Genomic DNA, 24399 nt, shown 5'->3' on the forward strand with positions numbered 1-24399 from the left:
AAAATGTAAAAGATAATGCAAGAAGCCTACATATAAAGACTTTCAAAGTACTTTTCTTTATATTCTTTGAAACTCATAACAGGCCCGTGATATAGGTTCAGCAAGTATCATTCTATTTTGGGGATGGGAAGACTGGAATCCAGAAAGTAAACAGCTGAGGTTATACGCTGGGGTTAGAACCCAAGTATCCTGACTATTTGGTCAGTGTGCTTTCCATTGTACCATGCCAACCCATGCAACAAACTGGGAAAAGGATAAGAAAATTGCTTAATAAGGAGGAACATGATAATCTCAATGATTGCTTATGCATAGCCTGTTATTCTCTATGACCCTTGCGCTACTGAAGGCTTAGAGTCAAGGAGATTAAAAATTAAATGGACATAGGGAACTGTACTCAATATCCTGTGACAAACCATAATGGAAAGAATATGAAAAAGAATATACACACACACACACACACACACACACACACAAACATACATATATATATATATATATATATATATGGCTGAGTCACTTTGCTGTACAAAAGAAATTAACACAACATTGTAAATCAACTATACTTCAATAAAATTTAAAAACAAACAAACAGAAAAAAAAAAAAAACAAGGGAAGTCTGAGAAAACTGCCAAGAGGAGCTTAGAGACATGACAAGTAAATATCAGGTGGTATCCTGGATGGGATCCTAGAATAGAAAAAGAATTTATGCAAAAACTAAGGAAATCAAAATAAAGTGTGGAATTTTATTAATAAAAATTAAATGGAAACATATTAGTGAAAATTGCTTAAGAAGAGTTTAATGAATTAAGTGGAACATATTCTCATATACAAAAGAGTTTTACAAAAATAACTTTTACTAATTTTGGGTAACCATGATGTACTAAAAGGACGTACCAATCTTGTTGGAGTTCCTACTTTTTTTTTTTTTGAATTCCTACTTTTTTAAAACTTAAAACCCAAGGACACACAAGTCAGCCTATAATAAAAGTATCATTTTTTCCTGTTATCCCTCTGCACATTCATGTGATTCTCTGCCAACTCCAGTGAGCAAACAAATAGCACAACAATGTTGGGGAAGACTTTGGAGCTGAAGCCTTTATAGATTGTGTTCTTAACCTGGAAAAATGTCAGCAGGTAGGAATAAAAAGCAGACGATAGCCAGAAACATACATATTAGTGCCAGCATTTCTGCCCACCCAACTAATCTGAAGGAGTATTTCTGTGCTCATTCCCCTTTAGTTTCTTAAAAAAAATAGAGCTAAGTTTGAATGTCATTCATTTAAGAACATTTCTGTACTCACGGAAAACCCAATGTCAGGATTCTTCTTGTGTATAAATCTGGTGGAACAAGTGATCTTATGCACTCAATTGGCGGGCAATGATGGCTGCTGCACTAGTGATACAGTTGCCAACAAGTAGAGGAAGAAATAACAAACCCAAACAAGTATTTATTTTTCTTTTATTGAAGTAACATTGATCTATAACATTATATAAGTTTCATGTGTACAACACTGTATGTCTACTTCTGTATACCCTAGTGAATGTTATTCAGTGCCTAACTATTCAGTTAGGCACATTTATTGATTGATAAATGTTAGGAACATTTATTGATTGATTTCATTTGAAAGTTATTCATATCATATTAAAGTTCACAAACCAGAAATTACCCGATGAATGCACATTAAAAGAAGTGCTCTTCAAATGTGTTTTATGATAGGTAGTAACATAACTTCAAAGGTGCTCTTTAATATTCATTTCTTATTGATGAAATGAGTAAAATCAGAGTTCAGTCCTTGGTGTTCTTTTTTGTTTTCCCCCAAGGTGATTCCTACATTCAGATAGTTCCAGCAATCACCCAACTGCAGATGTTTCCATCTCTTGTCTCAAATCTTGATGTCTCTTCAGTCCAACCTCACAACCAACTTCCAAATGTGTTTCTCCAATTCAATGTCAATAAATTCTTCAATTAAATACATCTACAGTCAAGCCTATCATGGTCTAAGCATGACAGTTTGCCTAAATCTTATATTTCTGTTAAAGATACCATATTTTCTACAAACCACCCAGACTCAGACTCTTTGGATCTCCCAACAAACACACACATATCCAGTTTATTACCACATCATGGCAAATCATCCTATACAGCATCTCCTGTCTGTTTTCACTTCCATACTTCTCTAAACTCTTAATCATCTCATATATGGACTGCCATGATGGTAATGATCTAAATAGATTCACTCCCTGGTTCTAGCCAATACATTCTTCACATTGCCACCAGATTAGTACCAGTTAAATGCTGTTTTCAGCATTTCATTCCTCTGCTCCAAAAAACACCCCAAAACCCAAACTTTAACAGTTTCTTAGTACTACAATAGTGGGTTTTCAACTTGTTTCGGTGGCAAAGTCCTTGGTAGGCATGATTGTCTTTGCAGAACATGCAAACATAGATTATCTTATTTATTATCCTTGAACATTATATCATTTATTAAGCTTAAATACATAATAATGTGTTAGATTAAATATATTATCTTACATCAAACTATAGCATAGATAAGCTGTGGCAGTTGCCAAAAATTAAAAAAAAAAAAGTGTGGGGAAAAAACCTTCTAATGTAAACTCTCCATTTCACCCAAATGTTATATTCTCTTTCTCCCAAATACATCTTACATTTTACGATTTGCATGCCTTTATAACATGCAATTCTACCTACTGACAATACTCTTCACACTCCACTTCATCAATTTTAATCCGGTCCATTTACCTTTCAACACCAACTCAAATCCTACTTCCTGAATGAAGCAGTCTCAGACCACTATCGCTTTTGACGATCTCCCATTGCCTCCTTTCAATCCACTGCAGACAGGATGTCTGGTATTGGGAGGCAATGCAGTATAACAGTGAAGAGCCAACACTTTGGAGTCAGACAGATTTGCTTAACCCCACTAACTGTAGTATCCTTGCCTATAAGGACAGACTAACTTCTACCTACTTTAGAGATGTTTTGAGGATTGAGATTATGTAATGCGATTATGTTTCAGGGCTCCCAAGACCACTCACAGATTCACTGATTCAATAGACGGTCTTACAGAACTCAGCGTATAGTTGTGTTCATAGCCAAGTTTGTTACAGCAAAAGGATGCACATAGGATCAGCAAGGGAAAAATACACAGGATTCTAGAGAAATTAATGCACAGACTTCCCTATGCTCTCTTCCTATGGTGAGGGAGCATTCTTGAGTATGCTCCTTTCTCTCAGCAACAAAAAATGGTAAGTTTCTGGTCAGGGAAGCCCAATAGAGACTCAGTGCCCAAGGTTTTTATTGGTGACTGGTCATGTAGGCACCTTTTGCCTAGCATTTACCAAAATGCCAGACTCTAAGAAGGAAAACAGGTATTCGGCATAAATCACATTATTTGTACCAACAATCTAGGCAACGTGAGCTATACTTATCAGTTAGGGAAGAAAGGGAAACCAAGTTCCTGCACACCAGCCAAGGTTCAACCTTGGAAACAGGCCTTTCTATAGATAGCAGTCTGTGCCTGCTATGTTAACTCTTTTCTGCATAGTTTAGCACAGTGCTCATATTATAAGTTAACCGCATACCTACATTGTAGATACCATTACATGCAATATCCTGCATCAGTTCATGTTTCTCACAAAATAGGTATACCTGTGTGTAGGGAAAGATGGACGTGGATCTTTGTATATATGTTAAGGCAGTGCTTCTTAAAGTGTGTTCTGTGAAAAGTGGGTTCTCTGGTAAAACTGTTTTGGGACATGTACATTTATTTCCTTTCTTGAAAATTCTCAATTCATATTAGCACAGTGAAGGACCTAAGAGAGTCTACAGTGAAAAAATGGTTTTTATATGATTGACTCCAACATTTCCTATTTGACCATGCAACACCTATTAACTCCTTGCTGACAGCTTACAAAATGCTGTGCTAAGGCCAACAAATGTGTCCACCAATCTTCGCCAAATGGGGAAAATATGAAATGTCAGCAAGCTTTGAAAGAGAGCTATTAGAACTAGAAATATGAAATCACTTGGTTCTGTGATAGTCAATGAAGTAATAAAACCACTAGAAGGTATGTGTGGAACACCCTATCTTTGCAAACTTGGCTTCAATGAATTCTTAAAAGAAAGAGAAAATGAAGATAATTTAGTTCCCATTTAGGGAAATAATATTTTCATATTAGGTCTGCTTAGGAATCAATCTAAACATTTTAATAAATAACTTAATTTAATGGAAGTTTAATAGTTAGATACTGTCATTCCTATGTGCTAAAAAATAATTTCTGGCTTCTAGCATGACAGAGTGAGGAGGTTTTCAAATCCTCTCCCTCAAAAGCAGTAATAAAACTGGACAGAACTCTCAAAAACAACCATTTCAGCAATCTGGAATTTGCCCAAAGTCATACAACAAAATCGAAAGTGTTACTCATGAAAACTACTCAACTTTTAAGAACTGTGTAATCTGTGGCGTTTTTGCCCATGGCTGTTTCTGTTACCTCTGCACCAGCTCTTCTTGCCCAGCAATTCAACCACAGCAGGACAGGCTGAGAAAACAATAAGCTTTGCTACTGCTGCCATAGGTAACTCACTTGATTTGGAGCTTTAGAAGCAGTATCTCCATTAACCTGAGGTTAACAGGGAGACCTGGGAAGTGAGACAACCATCGCAGGCTTGATCAGTTGTCCACATATCTCAGGTTGACTGGAATATCGTCACATGCACAGCATAAACTCGAGGGCCCAAACCATACACACATCACTGGCTGACAGAGCCTGAACATGCAAGGAGGAGGCATGAGAAATCCTAGAAGAAAATGAAAGCTAGAAAATGGCCTCAAGTTTAAATGAGTTTCCCAGGCCACACATAGATCCAGCAGCAGAAAGTGGAAGCCCTTCGGGCTTGAGGTGTTTAAAAGTGCAACCTCTGATCAATCTCTGGCTGAACACTAAGTAATGCAGATATAGGGGTCACTCCCAGAAAGTCAAGCTTAAAAATAAAAACTAGGGGGGAAAACTGAGCAGAGACATCAGCAGCTATACACTGCGGGGCAAACGGGCTTAACATATTTAGTCCCTCCATAAAAGCTGGACAGAATACATGGAGCAGCAATCTGAGGATTGTGAAGAGTTAATAGTAGCAGGTGACTAGGAAATAAGACCAAAATTCAAAGTACCATTAAAATGGCAGTGAGTTTACCAATTTTTCCTATCTGGTATCCATGGTTAATCTAGAAGCAGGCACTGGGGTATTCAAAGAGAAATCTCCAGAGGAAATCCTCTACTTTTGGCATGAGAAATGGGAAAGGGAACTTCCAACATTCTCAGAATGTATAGAAATTCCTATTTTTTTCTTCTTTTCTCTGTACTCTCTCCCCTACCCCCAAGCAATCCTGTGGTGGGAGAGTCCCTGGAAGCTCATGGAAGCCAAACCCTGAGGGAGGGGACCCCTCCCTTCTGATCAGTGGCGTGAGTTATGGTTCCATGAGAGTGAAGACAATCACTGTTGCTTTACTGCTGTCTCTAATCTCCCAAAGCTTGGCCCTAAACATGTGCACAGTGGTAGGTGTGCACAAGAGAGTGGAGTAACTAAAATCCCAGATTTCTGGCTGAGGAACAAAAAAAGGAGTCACTGGGAATCAGAAAGTACTGGAGGTACTGCAGGGAGGGAAGAACTGAGGAAAGTTATTTTTGAATTCCTGGATTTACTACTGAGCTGTGCATACATGAATCCAATCCTATTCAGCATACCAAAGACATGAAAACTGAACTAACAGGCAACTTCCCAAGACTGAGACCCACTAGGAGACCCACACGTGGGACAGGTCCAAAGAGTACCACAGAGGCAAAGCAAATGAACTGACATTAGAACAACAGAACACAGAAGACAGGTTGGAACTCATAAGGTAAAAATAACTGGGTCAATTACCTCCTATAACAAAAATGTCAACATTCTACATAGGATTTTAAAAAGACACCAGAGTCCTAGAATATTCAAAATGTCCAGGATAAAATTCAGTATGACTTGGCGTACACAGAACCAGGACAATTTCAACTCATATGGGAAAAGATAACCAATAGATACTAATTCAAGGACAATACAGATGTTGGAATTATCTGACAAAGACTCTAAAGCAGCTATTATTAAAATGCTCAAATAGGTAATCACAAAAACTACTGAACCCAATGACAAAATTGAAAATCTCAACAAAGAAATAGAGAAGAACATAAATGAAATTTTAGAACCAAAAAATATACAACAACCAAAAAAACGCATCAAAAAACCTCCTTGGATGAACTCAATAGCAGAAGGGAGATGACAAAAGAAAATTCAATTTTCCCCAGTTTTATTGAGATATAAGTGACATAGAGCACTGTATAAGTTTAAGGCGTACAGCATAATGATTTGAATTACATACATCATGAAATGATTACCACAATAAGTTTAGTGAACATCTATCATCTCATATAGATACCAAATAAAAGAAAAAGAAAAAATTTTTTTTCCTTGTGATAAGAACTCAGATTTACTCTCTTAAAAACTTTCATATATAACATACAGCAGTGTTAATTGTACTAATCATGTTGTACAGTACATCCCTAGTACTTATTTATCTTATAACTGGAAGTTTGTACCTTTTGACCACCTTTGTCACCACACAAAGATACTATATTTTTGTATTTTTTTGACTATATTTCTCATGCTGTACATTTCATCCCCGTGACTCATTTATTTTCTAACTGGAAGTTTGTACTTCTTAATTTCCCTCACCTATTTCACTCATTCCCACCACCCCCCAGAAAATTCAATTTAAACAACAGAGAAATAAGACGAAAAACAAACATGTACAGAAACTAAGGGACCTATAGGACAATAGCAAAAAGTCTAAAATCTGTGTCATCAGAGTCCCAGAAGGAGAGTGAAAAAAAGAGCATGATAAGAAAACAATATCTGAAGCACTACTAGCTGAAAACTTGCTAAATTTGGCAAAGGACATAAACCCATATATTCAAGAAGCTCAGTGAACTCAAAACAGAAATAAACACAAAGAAACGCATGCCTACATATGTAATTGCTGAAACTGAAACAGAAAAATTGCTGAAAATTAAAGAGAAGAAAAATTCTGAAAGCAACCAGAGAAAAACAATGCATTTTATACAGGAAAACAATGATTCAAATTTCTAGGGATTTCTCATCACAAACCATGGAAGCTAGAAATAAGTGGCATAATATTTTCAAAATGCTAAAAGACGCTGTCAACCCAAAATTCTGTATACAGCAAAATTATCCTTCAGGAATGAAGGTGTGAAAAAAGACATTCTCAGATGAAAAAAAAGTTAAGAGAATTTGTCACCAGCAGATCTGTTCTAAAAGAGACACTAAAGGAAGATCTTCAAACAGAGGGAAATTATAAGAGTAGGAAACATGAAAGAGCAGAAATGAAGGAAGACCAACAGAAATGGTAGATATCAGGGTAAATGTATTCTTTTCAGTTCTGAAATTCAAGCAAAATGAAAATTATAACACCGTGTGATATAGTTTTTCATATATGTAGATGGAATAGTTAAGACAATTTATAGAAGGAAGAAATCTATATGGATGTAAGGTTTCTACATTCCTCTTGAAGTAGTAAAAGATTGATTTTAAGTAGACTGAAAAGTTATAATCCCTAGAACAACCACTTAAAAATGTACAAAGAAATAGAGAAAAAACATAATACATAAATTAAAATGGAATACTAAAAGTACATTCAAATAAACCAAATGAAGGTAGGAAAGGAGAAGGAATAAAAAACAAACAGAAAACAGATTTAAAATACAGCAGACCAAAATCCAAACATATTGATCATTACATTCACTATAAATGGTTTAAAAATAATTGAAAGAGATTGCCAGAATGGGTTTTTTTTTTAATGTGACCATAAGCTGTCTGCAAGAAACTCACTTCAAATATAATAATATAGGTAGGTTAAAACTAAAAGGATGAAAAAGATACACCATGCAAACAATAACCAAAAGAAAGATGGAATGGGTATTTAATATCAAAGGAGACATCAAAGCAAGCAACAATAACCAAGAATAAAGAGGGATATTATATAATGATAAAAGTCAATTCACCAAGAAGACATAACAATGCTGTGTCTGTAACCAACAAAATACCCTCAAAATACATGAGGCAAAAACTGACAGAATTGAAAAGAGAAAGAGACAAATCCATAATTACAGCTGGAGTCTTCTACACTCTTCTTTCACTCAACAATAGAAGCAGTGCACAGCAAATGAGCAAGGATATAAAATAATTGAACAATACCATTCAAACATCTAGATCTAACTGACATTTATAGAAAACTCTACTAAACAACAATAGGGTATACTTTATTTTCAAGTGCACATGAAACATTCACCTAAATAAACCATATCCTGGGTCATAAAACAAACCTGAACAAACTGAAAGTAATCAAAACCATTGAAAATATATCCTCTGATCATAATGAAATTGAAGTATAAATTAGTAACAGAGATAATAAGAAAAATCTCGAAACACTTGGAAATTAAACAACACAATTTACCAAATAAACCATGGAACAAAGAGGAAGTCTCAAGGGAAATAAGAAAATATTTGGAACTGAAAAAACCCCTACAATACAACATATCAAAACACAGAGGATCCTAGAGAACAAAGAATAAACCTTAATGTGTGAAAAAATTTTAAATCATTTAGGAGGTCATAAAGATCCCAGGATGGAATGCATTTGTCAAAAAGTACAGAACTTTACAGCAAAAAGAGTCAACTTTAATGTATGAAATTTTAAAAAATCATTTAGGAGGTCAGGGGATCCCAGGATGGAATGCAGAATGTGACAAAAGAATCTAATCATATTACAAATATATGAAGGAATATCACATAAAGGAGTACAGGAACAAGTGCTGACCTACATAACTTTGGAAATGAGTGGCACCTATAATATTAAAGGCAAAAGAAATTATTCATAAGCACTGCATTCTAGTTGATAAAGGTATTTCCCACTGGGGCATAAATTAACAAATCTGAAACCACTATACCTTATACTGGAATTGAACAATTAAATAAATGGATAGGGGATGGTGAGAGCCTCTCACTGTTGGACTGGGAGTTTACAGATAAACAAGGGAAGAAGGCTATATAATCCATATGGTAATGGATTAGAGTTGGAGATACCAATATGAATGCATATTTAACTTAATATAGACACAGATGGTTACATACAGAAATATTCATAGACATGGATATATATCAGTTAGTATGCATAGATATATTTCCTTATCTGTCAGCTAAAAGGGCCTAGAAGCAATGACACCCCAGTAGCAATGAGCACACCAAGCACCCAGATCTTGGTTTCTAACCTAATCTCCAATAAAATGAATTATGGTTCCTTGTGGAAATGGTGGCTTCTAGGAGCAGGAAGTATACAAGATGAGCTTGGAGAATGTTCCGCTGCCCGTGTACGGAAGCAAAACTTGCTACCCCAAAATGTCTCTTCGGCTTGTGGATTATTTCAAACTAAAAATAATCAAGGCCCAAATGACTTGGGAAGAAACTTTGACCTCCCTCTCACTGCCTAAAATAATTTAGATAGAGGACCTGTTTCTATTATAGAGCTATCACCAGAGATATCTGCAAAGAACAGGGCTAGGTGTGGTGGGGTAAACTCTAGGCAGCGCTAAAGATCAGAGTCCACTCTGTGTCCCACTGTCTCTGCATGGCCCAGCAAATATTTGCTTTTCCATCTTCATGTGAATTGCCTTCCTCCCCTTTGAAGTCCCCCAACATCTTCTTTTGTTGTTAGCTAAAGATGGTATTTAAGGTATTTAAGGTGAGGGCTTCAGTCATTTTGGTGAGTTAACTCAGTTTGCCTGGGTTTCTCCCATATATACATGTTTGTTTGTTTTTTTAATTTTTGAACTTTATTTTATTTATTTTTTTATACAGCAGGTTCTTATTAGTCATCAATTTTATACACATCAGTGTATACATGTCAATCCCCATCGCCCAATTCGTCACAACACCATTCCCACCCCCCCGCGGCTTTCCCCCCTTGGTGTCCATACATTTGTTCTCTACATCTGTGTCTCAACTTCTGCCCTGCAAATCGGTTCATCTGTACCATTTTTCTAGGTTCCACATACAGGAGTTAATATACGATATTTGTTTTTCTCTTTCTGACTTACTTCACTCTGTATGACAGTCTCTAGATCCATCCACGTCTCAACAAATGACTCAATTTCGTTCCTTTTTATAGCTGAGTAATATTCCATTGTATATATGTACCACAACTTCTTTATCCATTCGTCTGTCGTTGGGCATTTAGGTTGCTTCCATGACCTGGCTATTGTAAATAGTGCTGCAATGAACATTGGGGTGCATGTGTCTTTTTGAATTATGGTTTTCTCTGGGTATATGCCTAGTAATGGGATTTCTGGATCATATAGTAATTCTATTTTTAGGTTTTTAAGGAACCTCCATACTGTTCTCCATAGTGGCTGTATCAATTTACATTCACACCAACAGTGCAAGAGGGTTCCCTGTTCTCCACACCCTCTCCAGCATTTGGTGTTTGTAGATTTTCCGAAGATGCCCATTCTAACTGGTGTGAGGTGATACCTCACTGTAGTTTTGATTTGCATTTCTCTAATAATTAGTGATGTTGAGCAGCTTTTCATGTGCTTCTTGGCCATCTGTATGTCTTCTTTGGAGAAATGTCTATTTAGGTCTTCTGGCCATTTTTGGATTGGGTTGTTTGTTTTTTTAATATTGAGCTGCATGAGCTCTTTATATATTTTGGATATTAATCCTTTGTCCGTTGATTCGTTAGCAAATATTTTCTCCCATTCTGAGGGTTGTCTTTTCGTCTTGTTTATGGTTGCCTTTGCTGTGCAAAAGCTTTTAAGTTTCATTAGGTCCCATTTGTTTATTTTTGTTTTTATTTCCATTACTCTAGGAGGTGGATCAAAAAAGATCTTGCTATGATTTATGTCAAAGAGTGTTCTTCCTATGTTTTCCACTAAGAGTTTTATAGTATCCGCTCTTACATTTAGGTCTTGAATCCATTTTGAGTTTATTTTCGTGTATGGTGTTACGGAGTGTTCTAATTTCATTCTTTTACATGTAGCTGTCCAGTTTTCCCAGCACCACTTACTGAAGAGATTGTCTTTTCTCCATTGTATATCCTTGCCTGCTTTGTCATAGATTAGTTGACCATAGGTGCGTGGGTTTATCTCTGGGCTTTCTATCTTGTTCCATTGATCTATGTTTCTGGTTTTGTGCCAGTACCATATTGTCTTGATTACTGTAGCTTTGTAGTATAGTCTGAAGTCAGGGAGTCTGATTCCTCCAGCTCCATTTTTTTCCCTCAAGACTGCTTTGGCTATTCAGGGTCTTTTGTGTCTCCATACAAATTTTAAGATTTTTTGTTCTAGTTCCGTAAAAAATGCCACTGGCAATTTGATAGGGATTGCATTGAATCTGTAGATTGCATTGGATAGTACAGTCATTTTCACAATGTTGATTCTTCCAATCCAAGAACATGGTATATCTCTCCATCTGTTGGTATCATCTTTAATTTCTTTCATCAGTGTCTTATAGTTTTCTGCATACAGGTCTTTTGTCTCCCTAGGTAGGTTTATTCCTAGGTATTTTATTCTTTTTGTTGCAGTGGTAAATGGGAGTGTTTCCTTAATTTCTCTTTCAGATTTTTCATCATTAGGGTATAGGAATGCAAGAGATTTCTGTGCATTAATTTTGTATCCTGCTACTTTACCAAATTCATTGATTAGATCTAGTAGTTTTCTGGTGGCATTTTTAGGATTCTCTATGTATAGTATCATGTCATCTGCAAACAGTGACAGTTTTACTTCTTCTTTTCCAATTTGTATTCCTTTTATTTCTTTTTCTTCTCTGATTGCCGTGGCTAGGACTTCCAAAACTATGTTGAATAATAGTGGTGAGAGTGGACATCCTTGTCTCGTTCCTGATCTTAGAGGAAATACTTTCAGTTTTTCACCATTGAGAATGATGTTTGCTGTGGGTTTGTCATATATGGGCTTTATTCTGTTGAGGTAGGTTCCCTCTATGCCCACTTTCTGGGGAGTTTTTATCATAAATGGGTATTGAATTTTGTCAAAAGTTTTTTCTGCATCTATTGAGATGACCATATGGTTTTTATTCTTCGATTTGTTAATATGGTGTATCACATTGATTGATTTGCGTATATTGAAGACTCCTTGCATCCCTGGGATAAATCCCACTTGATCATGGTATATGATCCTTTTAATGTGTTGTTGGATTCTGTTTGCTAGTATTTTGTTGAGGATTTTTGCATCTATATTCATCAGTGATATTGGTCTGTAATTTTCTTTTTTTGTAGTATATTGGTCTGGTTTTGGTATCAGGGTAATGGTGGCCTCAGAGAATGAGTTTGGGAGTGTTCCTTCCTCTGCAAGTTTTTGGAAGAGTTTGAGAAGGATGAGTGTTAGCTCTTCTCTAAATGTTTGATAGAATTCACCTGTGAAGCCATCTGGTCCTGGACTTTTGTTTGTTGGAAGATTCTTAATCACAGTTTCAATTCCATCACTTGTGATTGGTCTGTTCATATTTTCTGTTTCTTCCTGGTTCAGTCTTGGAAGGTTATACCTTTCTAAGAATTTGTACATTTCTTCCAGGTTGTCCATTTTATTGGCATAGAGTTGCTTGCAGTAGTCTCTTAGGATGCTTTGTATTTCTGTGGTGTCTGTTGTAACTTCTTCTTTTTCATTTCTAATTTTACTGATTTGAGTCCTCTCCCTCTTTTTCCTGATGAGTCTGGCTAATGGTTTATCAATTTTGTCTTCTCAAAGAACCAGCTTTTAGTTTTATTGATCTTTGCTATTGTTTTCTTTGTTTCTATTTCATTTATTTCTGCTCTGATTCTTTATGATTTCTTTCCTTCTGTTAACTTTGGATTTTGTTTGTTCTTCTTTCTCTAGTTCCTTTAGGTGTAAGGTTAGATTGTTTATTTGAGAGTTTTCTTGTTTCTTGAGGTACGCTTGTATAGCTATAAACTTCCCTCTTAGAACTGCTTTTGCTGCATCCCATAGGTGTTGGATCGTCGTGTTTTCGTTGTCACTTGTCTCTACGTATTTTTTGATTTCCTCTTTGATTTCTTCAGTGATCTCCTGGTTATTTAGTAACGTATGTTTAGCCTCCATGTGTTTGTGTTTTTTACGTTTTTTTTCCCTGTAATTCATTTCTAATCTCATAGTGCTGTGGTCAGAAAAGATGCTTGATATGATTTCAATGTTCTTAAATTTACTGAGGCTTGATTTGTGACCCAAGATGTGATCTATCCTGGGGAATGTTCCGTGCGCACTTGAGAAGAAAGTGTAATCTGCTCTTTTTGGATGGAATGTCCTATAAATATCTATTAAATCTATCTGGTCTATTGTGTCATTTAAAGCTTGTGTTTCCTTATTTATTTTCACTTTGGATGATCTGTCCATTGGTGTACGTGAGGTGTTAACGTCCCCCACTATTATTGTGTTACTGTCGATTTCCTCTTTTAGAGCTGTTAGCAGATGCCTTATGTATTGAGGTGCTCCTATGTTGGGTGCATATATATTTATAATTGTTATATCTTCTTCTTGGATTGATCCCTTGATCATTATGTAGTGTCCTTCCTTGTCTCTTATAACATTTTTATTTTAAAGTCTATTTTATCTGACATGAGTATTGCTACTCCAGCTTTCTTTTGATTTCCATTTGCATGGAATATATTTTTCCATCCCCTCACTTTCAGTCTGTATGTGTCCCTAGGTCTGAAGTGGCTCCCTTGTAGACAGCATATATATGGGTCTTGTTTTTGGATCCATTCAGCAAGCCTGTGTCTTTTGGTTGGAGCATTTAATCCAGTCACGTTTAAGGTAATTATCGATATGTATGTTCCTATGACCATTTTCTTAATTGGTTTGGGTTTATTTTTGTAGGTCCTTTTCTTCTCTTGTGTTTCCCCCTTAGAGAAGTTCCTTTAGCATTTGTTGTACAGCTGGTTTGGTGGTGCTGAATTCTCTTAAGTTTTGCTTGTCTGTAAAGCTTTTGATTTCTCCATCGAATCTGAATGAGATCCTTGCTGGGTAGAGTAATCTTGGTTGTAGGTTCTTCCCTTTCATCACTTTAAGTATATAATGCCACCCCCTTCTGGCTTGTAGAGTTTCTGCTGAGAAATTAGCTGTTAACCTTATGGGAGTTCCCTGTATGTTATTTGTCATTTTTCCCTTGCTGCTTTCAATAATTTTTCTTTGTCTTTAATTTTTGCCAATTTGATTACTATGTGTCTCGGCGTGTTTCTCCTTGGGTTTATCCTGTATGGGACTCTCTGCGCTTCCTGGACTTGGGTGGCTATTTCCTTTCCCATGTTAGGGAAGGTTTCAAGTATAATCTCTTCAAATATTTTCTCTGGTCCTTTGTCTCTCTCTTCTCCTTCTGGGACCCCTATAATGCGAATGTTGTTGCGTTTAATGTTGTCCCAGAGATCTCTTAGGCTGTCTTCATTTCTTTTCATTCTTTTTTCTTTATTCTGTTCCGCAGCAGTGAATTCCACCATTCTGTCTTCCAGGTCACTTATCCGTTCTTCTGCCTCAGTTATTCTGCTATTGATTCCTTCTAGTGTAGTTTTCATTTCAGTTATTGTATTGTTCATCTCTGTTTGTTTGTTCTTTAATTCTAGGTGTTTTTTAAACATTTCTTGCATCTTCTCGATCTTTGCCTCCATTCTTTTTCCGAGGTCCTGGATCATCTTCACTATAATTATTCTGAATTCTTTTTCTGGAAGGTTGCCTAACTCCACTTCATTTAGTTGTTTTTCTGGGGTTTTATCTTGTTCCTTCATCTGGTACGTAGCCCTCTGCCTTTTCATCTTGTCTATCTTTCTGTGAATGTCTCCCATGTATACATGTTATTAAACTTTTGTTTGATTTTCTCCTATTAATTTGTTTCATGTTAATTTAATTCTTAGACCAGCCAGAGGAACCTAGAAGGACAGAGGAAAATTTCTTCCCGCCCAACACCAGTAATTAAAGATGTGTTCAAAAACAAAATTCTTCAAAATAACTGACCGGTACTCCTCAAAACTGTCAGGGTCATCAAAAACAAGGAAATTCTGAGAAACTGTTGAAGCCAAAAGGAGCCTAGGAGACATGACTGCTAAATATAATGTGGTGCCCTGGATGTGATCCTGGGACAGGAAAAGGATATAAAGTAAAAACTAAGGAAATCAGAGTAAAATATGGATTTTAATTAACAATCATGTATCTAGATTGGTTTATTACCTGTGATAAATGTACCATACTAATGTATAAGATGTTATAATTGGGGAAACTGGGCGTGAGATATATGGAAACTTTCTTTACTATCTTAATAATTTTTGTGTAAGTCTAAAAATATACCCCCAAAATAAAGGTTAAGTTTTAAAAATCTTAGTAGATGCAGCCAAAGTAGTGCTCGTAAGGAAAATTTATAGCATTCAATGCTTGTATTACAAAAGGAATGGTCTCACATCAAAAATCCAAGCTTCCATTTTAAGACCCCAGAAAAAGAGCAAAATAAAAACAAGGCATGTAGAAGGAAGGAAATAATAAAGGTAAGGCAGAAATCAGTGAAATTTAAAATTGGAAAACAACAGAGAAAATCAATAAAAGTACAAATGGATCTTTGAAAAGATCAATAAAATTGATAAACATCTACAAGACTGACAAAGAAAAAAAGATGCAAATTACAGATATCAGGAATTAAAAAGGTGATAATACTACAGATATCCAAGATATTAAGAAGATAATAATGAACAACTCTAAACACAAAGATTCAGCAACGTAGATGAAATGGACCCAGTTCTCAAAAACCACAAGCTACCAAAACTCACCCAACAGGAAATTTATACCCTGTGTAATCCTATAACTACTATTCAAGAATTTGAATTTGCAGTTAAAAACCTCTAAAAAAATAAATCTCTGAGCCCACATGGTTTCACTGGAAAATTCTTCTAGACATTTAAAGAAGAAATGATACTAATTCAACACAAACTTTTTCAGAAAATAGATAGAGGGAGGAGAATGCCTTCAAAAAATGCAGCGAAAGGACCTAGGTGAACTTGCTCTTAAGACAATGAAAATATGGGCAAAACAACTAAAACCAACCATTTCAGAACTCTGACAATTATCCAAAGACAAAGAACAAAATAAAAATCATTAACCCAGGACAAACTACTGAGGTCTGTGACATTTTTAACTTGTCGTAATTCCCATATGCCTTTCGCCCCAGCTCAGTGTTGTGGTAGCCAAAAGCCAGGAACACTGCAGACAATGGAGGAAACAGACCTCTTTTTGAGTGCCCTTAAAAGCACTATCCCCAGAGCACAGTCAATATTTTGTCTGAACTCGAAACAACCTGGGAAAACCTCTATTCTTAGTGTGGTGGATATTTGATTTCACTCAGAGTTCAGCTCAGCCCAGCCAGGCATGGGTATGAGGGGTGGGGGGAGGTAGGGGGCTACCTCGAGAGCATTACTGAAACAATAGGAAAGTGCTGGCAACAAATCAGATGCTTAAGGCTATGATTTCAGTTTGGGAAAATAAGATCCTGGTCTAGAATTTAAAAACAATGTTAGGACAACTAAATGACTATAGGAAATTTTGAAAACCTCTGACATATTCCTGGGAATATAAATCTCTGCCATGCCAGGAAAGACCTGAAAAAGGGGAATGGACTAGTCATTCAATTCTGGCTGGATTTGAGTTCCTGGGCAAGCAGAAAGTAAATTCAAAGGATATCTTGCAAACTGAAGCCTGAAGGTGTGCCTTCTCACAGAGATATCCTTGACAACGACAACCAGACAAGGCATTTAATAAAATCTTCTGACCAATTATTGGTTCACTACTAAATGTACTGGCCCAGGTGTGAACCCTAGCATACCAGGCTTTAAAAATTTTTTTTTAGAAATTTTTTACCTAGCAAAGAACTCAATGGCAAGCAAAGAACTCAGGGAATACAGAATTAGTGAAGGAAAATCACTAAACAAATAAACAGAGACCTTCAAGATGGCGGAGGAGTAAGATGTGGAGATCACCTTCCTCCCCACAAATACATCAGATATACATCTACATGTGGAACAACTCCTACAGAACACCTACTGAACACTGGCAGAAGACCTCAGACTTCTCAAAAGGCAAGAAACTTCCCACGTACCTGGGTAGGGCAAAAGAAAAAAGAAAAAACAGAGACAAAAGAGTAGGGACAGGACCTGCACCTCTGGGAGGGAGCTGTGAAGGAGGAAAAGTTTCCACGCACTAGGAAGCCCCTTCACTGGCAGAGATGGTGGGGCGGGGGGGGGGGGAGCTTCAGAGCCACGGAGGAGAGCACAGCAACAGGGGTGCAGAGGGCAAAGTGGAGAGATTGACGCACAGAGGATCAGTGCCAACCAGCACTCACCAGCCTGACAGGCTTCTCTGCTCACCCACCGGGGTGGGAGGGGGCGCTGGGAGCTGAGGCTCCGGCTTCGGAGGTCAGATCCCAGGGAGAGAACTGGGGTTGGCTGCGTGAACAGCCTGAAGGGGACAAGTGCGCCACAGCTAGCTGGCACAGAGTCCGGGAAAAAGTCTGGAACTGCCTAAGAGGCAAGAGACCATTGTTTTGGGGTGCGCAAGGAGAGGGGATTCAGAGCACCGCCTAAATCAGCTCCAGAGATGGGCGCGAGCCGCGGCTATCAGCGTGGACACCAGAGATGGGCATAAAACGCTAAGGCTGCTGCTGCAGCCACCAAGAAGCCTGTGTGCAAGCACAGGTCACTATCCACACCTCCTCTCCCGAGAGCCTGTGCGGCCTGCCACTGCCAGGGTCCCGTGATCCAGGGACAACTTCCCCGGGAGAACACACAGCGCGCCTCAGGCTGTCGCAACGTCACATCGGCCTCTGCCGCCACAGGCTCACCCTGCGTTCCATACCCCTCCCTCCCCCTGGCCTGAGTGAGCCAGAGCCCCCTAATCAGCTGCTACTTTAACCCCGTCCTGTCTGAGCGAAGAACAGACGCCCTCAGGCGACCTACACGCAGAGGCGGGTCCAAATCCAATGCTGAACCCCGGGAGCTGTGCGAACACAGAAGAGAAAGGGAAATTTCTCCCAGGAGCCTCAGGAGCAGCAGATTAAATCTCCACAATCAACTGGATGTACCCTGCATCTCTGGAATACCTGAATAGACAACGAATCATCCCAAAATTGAGGCAGGGGACTTTGGAAGCAACTGTAGACTTTGGGTTTCCTTTCTGCATGTAATATGTTTCTGGTTTTACGTTTATCTTAGTTTAGTATTTAGAGTTTATTACCATTGGTAGATTTGTTTATTGATTTGGTTGCTCTCTTCCTTTTTTACTTTTTAATATATATTGTTTTCCTTTTTCTCTTTTTGTGAGTATGTATGTATATACTTCTTTGATTTTGTCTGCATAACTTTGCTTTTACCATTTGTCCTAGGGTTCTGTCTGTCCTTTTTTTTTTTCTTAGCATAGCTTTTAGTGCTTGTTATCATTGGTGAAGTTGTTTAATGGTTTGGTTGCTCTTTCTTTCTTTCTTTCCTTTTTTAATGACTTTTAAATTTTTTTATTTTTAATAATATATATTTTTTGTTTTAATAACTTTTATTATTTTTTCTTTCTTCCGTTTTTGTCCTCCCTTTTCCTCTGAGCCGTGTGGCTGACAGGGTCTTGGTGCTCCGGCCGGGTGTCAGGCCTGTGCCTGAGATGGGAGAGTGGAGTTCAGGACATTGGTCCACCAAAGACCTCCCGGCTCCATGTAATATCAAACGACAAAAGCTCTCCCAGAGATCTCCATCCCAAAGCTAAGACCCAGCTCCACTCAATGACCAGCAAGCTACAGTGCTGGACACCCTATGCCAAACAACTAGCAAGATAGGAACACAACCCCACCCATTAGCAGAGAGGCTGCCTAAAATCATAATAAGGCCACAGACATCCCAAAACACACCACCAGACGTGGACCTGCCCACCAGAAAGACAAGATCCAGCCTCATCCACCAGAACACAGGCACTAATCCCCTCCACCAGGAAGCCTACACAACCCACGGAACCAACCTTAGCCACTGGGGACAGACACCAAAAACAACAGGAACTATGAACCTGCAGCCTGTGAAAAGGAGACCCCAAACACAGTAAATTAAGCAAAATGAGAAGACAGAGAAACACACAGCAGATGAAGGACCAAGGTAAAAATATTAAATGGAAAAAAATACTAAAAGCAGCAAGGGAAAAAAAACAAATAACACACAAGGGAATCCCCATAATGTTAACAGCTGATCTTTCAGCAGAAACTCTGCAAGCCACAAGACAGTGGCAGGACATATTTAAAGTAATGAAAGGGAAAAACCTACAACCAAGATTACTCTACCCAGCAAGGATCTCATTCAGATTCGATGGAGAAATTAAAACCTTTACAGACAAGCAAAATATAAGAGAATTCAGCACCAGCAAACCAGTTTTACAACAAATGCTAAAGGAACTTCTCTAGGCAGGAAACACAAGAGAAGGAAAAGACCTACAATAACAAACCCCAAAAAATTAAGAAAATGGTCATAGGAACATACATATCGATAATTACCTTAAATGTAAATGGATTAAATGCTCCAACCAAAAGACACAGACTGGCTGAATGGATACAAAAACAAGACCCGTATATATGCTGCCTACAAGAGACCCACTTCAGACCTAGGGACACATACAGACTGAAAGTGAGGGGATGGAAAAAGATATTCCATGCAAATGGAAATCAAAAGAACGCTGGAGTAGCAATTCTCATATCAGACAAAATAGACTTTAAAATAAAGACTATTACGAGAGACACAGAATGACACTACATAATGATCAAAGCATCAATCCAAGAAGAAAATATAACACTTGTACATATTTATGCACCCAACATAGGAGCACCTCAATACATAAGGCAAATGCTAACAGCCATAAAAGGGGAAATCAACAGTAACAAAATCACAGCAGGGGACTTTAACACCCCACTGTCACCAATGGACAGATCATCCAAAATGAAAATAAATAAGGAAACACAAGCTTTAAATGATACATTAAACAAGATGTACTTAATTGATATTTATAGGACATTCCATCCAAAAACAACAGAATACACTTTCTTCTCAAGTGCTCATGGAACATTCTCCAGGATAGATCATATCTTGGGTCACAAATCAAGCCTTGGTAAATTTAAGAAGATTGAAATCGTATCAAGTATCATTTCCGACCACAACACTATGAGACTAGATATCAATTACAGGAAAAAATCTGTAAAAAATACAAACACATGGATGCTAAACAATACACTACGTAATAACCAAGAGATCACTGAAGAAATCAAAGAGGAAATCAAAAAATACCTAGAAACAAGTGACAATGCAAATAAGACAACCTAAAACCTATGGGATGCAGCAAAAGCAGTTCTAAGACGGAAGTTTATAGCAATACAATCCTACCTCAAGAAACATCTCAAATAAACAACTTAACCTTATACCTAAAGCAATTAGACAAAGGAGAACAAGAAACCCCCAAAGTTAGCAGAAGGAAAGATATCATAAAGATCAGATCAGAAATAAATGAAAAAGAAATGAAGGAAACAATAGCAAAGATCAATAAAACTAAAAGCTGGTTCTTTGAGAAGATAAACAAAATTGATAAACCATTAGCCAGACTCATCAAGAGAAAAAGGGAGAAGACTCAAATCAATAGAATTAGAAATGAAAAAGGAGAAGTAACAACTGACACTGCAGACATACAAAGAATCATGAGAGATTACTACAAGCACCTATATGCCAATAAATGGACAACCTGGAAGAAATGGACAAATTCTTAGAAAAGCACAATCTTCCGAGACTGAACCAGAAAGAAACAGAAAATATAAACAGACCAATCACAAGCACTGAAACTGAGACTGTGATTAAAAGATCTTCCAACAAACAAAAGCCCAGGAGGACCAGATGGCTTCACAGGAGAATTCTGTCAAACATTTAGAAAAGAGCAAACACCTATCCTTCTCAAACTCTTCCAAAATATAACAGAGGGAGGAACACTCCCAAACTCATTCTACGAGGCCACCATCACCCTGATACCAAAATCAGACAGAGGTGTCACAAAGAAAGAAAACTACAGGCCAATATCACTGATGAACATAGATGCAAAAATCCTCAACAAAATACTAGCAAACAGATTCCAGCAGCACATTAAAAGGATCATACACCATGATCAAGTGGGGTTTATCCCCGTAATGCAAGGATTCTTCAATATATGCATATCCATCAATGTGATACACCATATTAACAAATTGAAGGAGAAAAACCATATGATCATCTTAATAGATGCAGAAAAAGCTTTTGACAAAATGGAACACCCATTTATGATAAAAGCTCTCCAGAAAGTAGGCATAGAGGGACCTTACCTCAACATAACAAAGGCCATATATGACAAACCTACAGCTAACATCGTTCTCAATGGTGAAAAACTGAAACCATTTCCAGTAAGATCAGGAACAAGACAAGGTTGTCCACTCTCACCATTATTATTCAACATAATTTCGGAAGTTTTAGCCACAGCAATCAGAGAAGAAAAAGAAATAAAAGGAATCCAAATTGGGAAAGAAGTAAAATTGTTACTGATTGCAGGTGACATGATACCATACAAAGAGAATGCTAAAGATGCTACCAGAAAACTACTAGAGCTAATCAATGAATTTGGTAAAGTGGCAGGATGCAAAATTACTGCACAGAAATCTCTTTCATTCCTATACACTAATGATGAAGAATCTGAAAGAGAAATTAAGGAAACACTCCCATTTACCATTGCAACAAAAGAATAAAATACCTAGGAATCAACCTACCTAAGGAGACAAAAGACCTGTATGCAGAAAACTATAAGGCACTGATGAAAGAAATTAAAGATGATACAAATAGATGGAGAGATATACCATCTTCTTGGATTGGAAGAATCAATATTGTGAAAATGACTCTACTACCCAAAGCAATCTACAGATTCAATGCAATCCCTAACAAACTACCAATGGCATTTTTCACAGAACTAGAACAAAAAATTTCAAAATTTTTATGGAAACATAAAAGACCCCGAATAGCCAAAGCAATCTTGAGAAAGAAAAATGGAGCTGGAGGAATCAGGCTCCCTGACTTCAGACTATAATACAAAGCTACAGTAATCAAGACAGTATGGTACTGGTATAAAAACAGAAATATAGATCAATGGAACACGATAGAAAGCCCAGAGGTAAACCCACGCACATATGGTCACCTTATCTTTGGTAAAGGAGGCAAGAATATACAGTGGAGAAAAGACAGCCTCTTCAATAAGTGGTGCTGGGAAAACTGGACAGCTACATGTAAAAGAATGAAATTAGAACACTCCCTAACACCATACACAAAATAAACTCAAAATGGATTAAAGACCTAAATGTAAGGCCAGACACCATCAAACTCTTAGAGGAAAACATAGGCAGAACACTCTATGACATAAATCACAGCAAGATCCTTTTTGACCCACCTCCTAGAGAAATGGAAATAAAAACAAAAATAAACAAATGGGACCACATGAAACTTAAAAGCTTTTGCACAGCAAAGGAAACCATAAACAAGACGAAAAGACAACCCTCAGAATGGGAGAAAATATTTGCAAATGAAGCAACTGACAAAGGATTACTCTCCAAGATTTACAAGCAGCACATGCAGCTCAATAACAAAAAAACAAACAACCCAATCCAAAAATGGGCAGAAGACCTAAATAGACATTTCTCCAAAGAAGATATACAGATTGCCAACAGACACATGAAAGAATGCTCAACATCATTAATCATTAGAGAAATGCAAATCAAAACTACAATGAGATATCATCTCACACCGGTCAGAATGGCCATCATCAAAAAATCTAGAAACAATAAATGCTGGAGAGGGTGTGGAGAAAAGGGAACACTCTTGCACTGTTGGTGGGAATGTAAATTGATACAGCCACTGTGGAGAACAGTATGGAGGTTCCTTAAAAATCTAAAAATAGAACTACCATATGACCCAGCAATCCCACTACTGGGCATATACCCTGAGAAAACCATAATTCAAAAAGAGTCATGTACCAAAATGTTCATTGCAGCTCTATTTACAATAGCCAGGACATGGAAGCAACCTAAGTGTCCATCATCGGATGAATGGATAAAGAAGATGTGGCACATATATACAATGGAATATTACTCAGCCATAAAAAGAAATGAAATGGAGTTATTTGTAGTGAGGTGGATGGAGTTAGAGTCTGTCATACAGAGTGAAGTAAGTCAGAAAGAGAAAAACAAATACAGTATGCTAACACATATATATGGAATCTAAGGGAAAAAAAAAAAGGTCATGAAGAACCTAGTGGCAAGACGGGAATAAAGACACAGACCTCCTAGAGCATGGACTTGAGGATATGGGGAGGGGGAGGGGTAAGATGTGACGGGGTGAGAGAGTGGCATGGACATATATACACTACCAAATGTAAAATAGATAGCTAGTGGGAAGCAGCCGCATAGCACAGGGAGATCAGCTCGGTGCTTTGTGACCACCTAGAGGGGTGGGATAGGGAAGGTGGGAGGGAGGGAGACGCAAGAGGGAAGAGATATGGGAACATATGTATATGTATAACTGATTCACTTTGTTATAAAGCAGAAACTAACACACCATTGTAAAGCAATTATACTCCAATAAAGATGTTAAAAAAGAAAAAAAAAGCAAGCTGTGGTACATCCATAGCATGGAATATTAGTCAGCAACAAAAAGGAACAAGCTATTATAACACAAAATAACTTAAATAATCGCAAAGACAATATTATGGGTCAAAAAAGCCAATCTCAAAAGGCATGTTTTTACCATGAGATCCCATGGTTGATTTGAAAGAAGCAGTGTGGTGTAAGTGCCTGACAATTAGCTTTTTTGATTATAATAAGAAAGTGCCTGACATTAAGCTTTTGATTGCTGAGGTATACATTTCAAAGAAATCCATCTCAAATAAACCCATTGCCAGCTATACAACTATATAAAGAGCCAGGCCACCCCACCCATGAAGTTTCCCTTTTAGAAAGCCCTGGTTGACCTAGATAACTGATCATTTGAGTGACCCTGCTTTTCCCTCCCTGTGCTTTAATTCCCGCTCTCACTCTCAATAAACAGTGAACCTGCGAAACCCTAGGTACCCCACCCTCAACCAGTATAAAGGAAGAACCCCAGATCTGCTAGTGTGTGCTCTTGCTCTCTAGTATGTACTCCTGTTTCCCACCTCCTGACC

The 24399-nt window shown here is 37.5% G+C and overlaps 1 protein-coding gene across 1 annotated transcript in view; it reads right to left on the minus strand.

Annotated features, from left to right (window-relative positions):
• The window catches only part of WNK3 (WNK lysine deficient protein kinase 3), a 136098-nt gene that overhangs the window by 7814 nt on the left and 103885 nt on the right, over positions 1-24399 (minus strand). The window lies entirely within an intron of this gene.

Source organism: Eubalaena glacialis, chromosome X (assembly GCF_028564815.1).
Source record: "Eubalaena glacialis isolate mEubGla1 chromosome X, mEubGla1.1.hap2.+ XY, whole genome shotgun sequence".
Lineage (NCBI taxonomy): Eukaryota > Metazoa > Chordata > Mammalia > Artiodactyla > Balaenidae > Eubalaena > Eubalaena glacialis.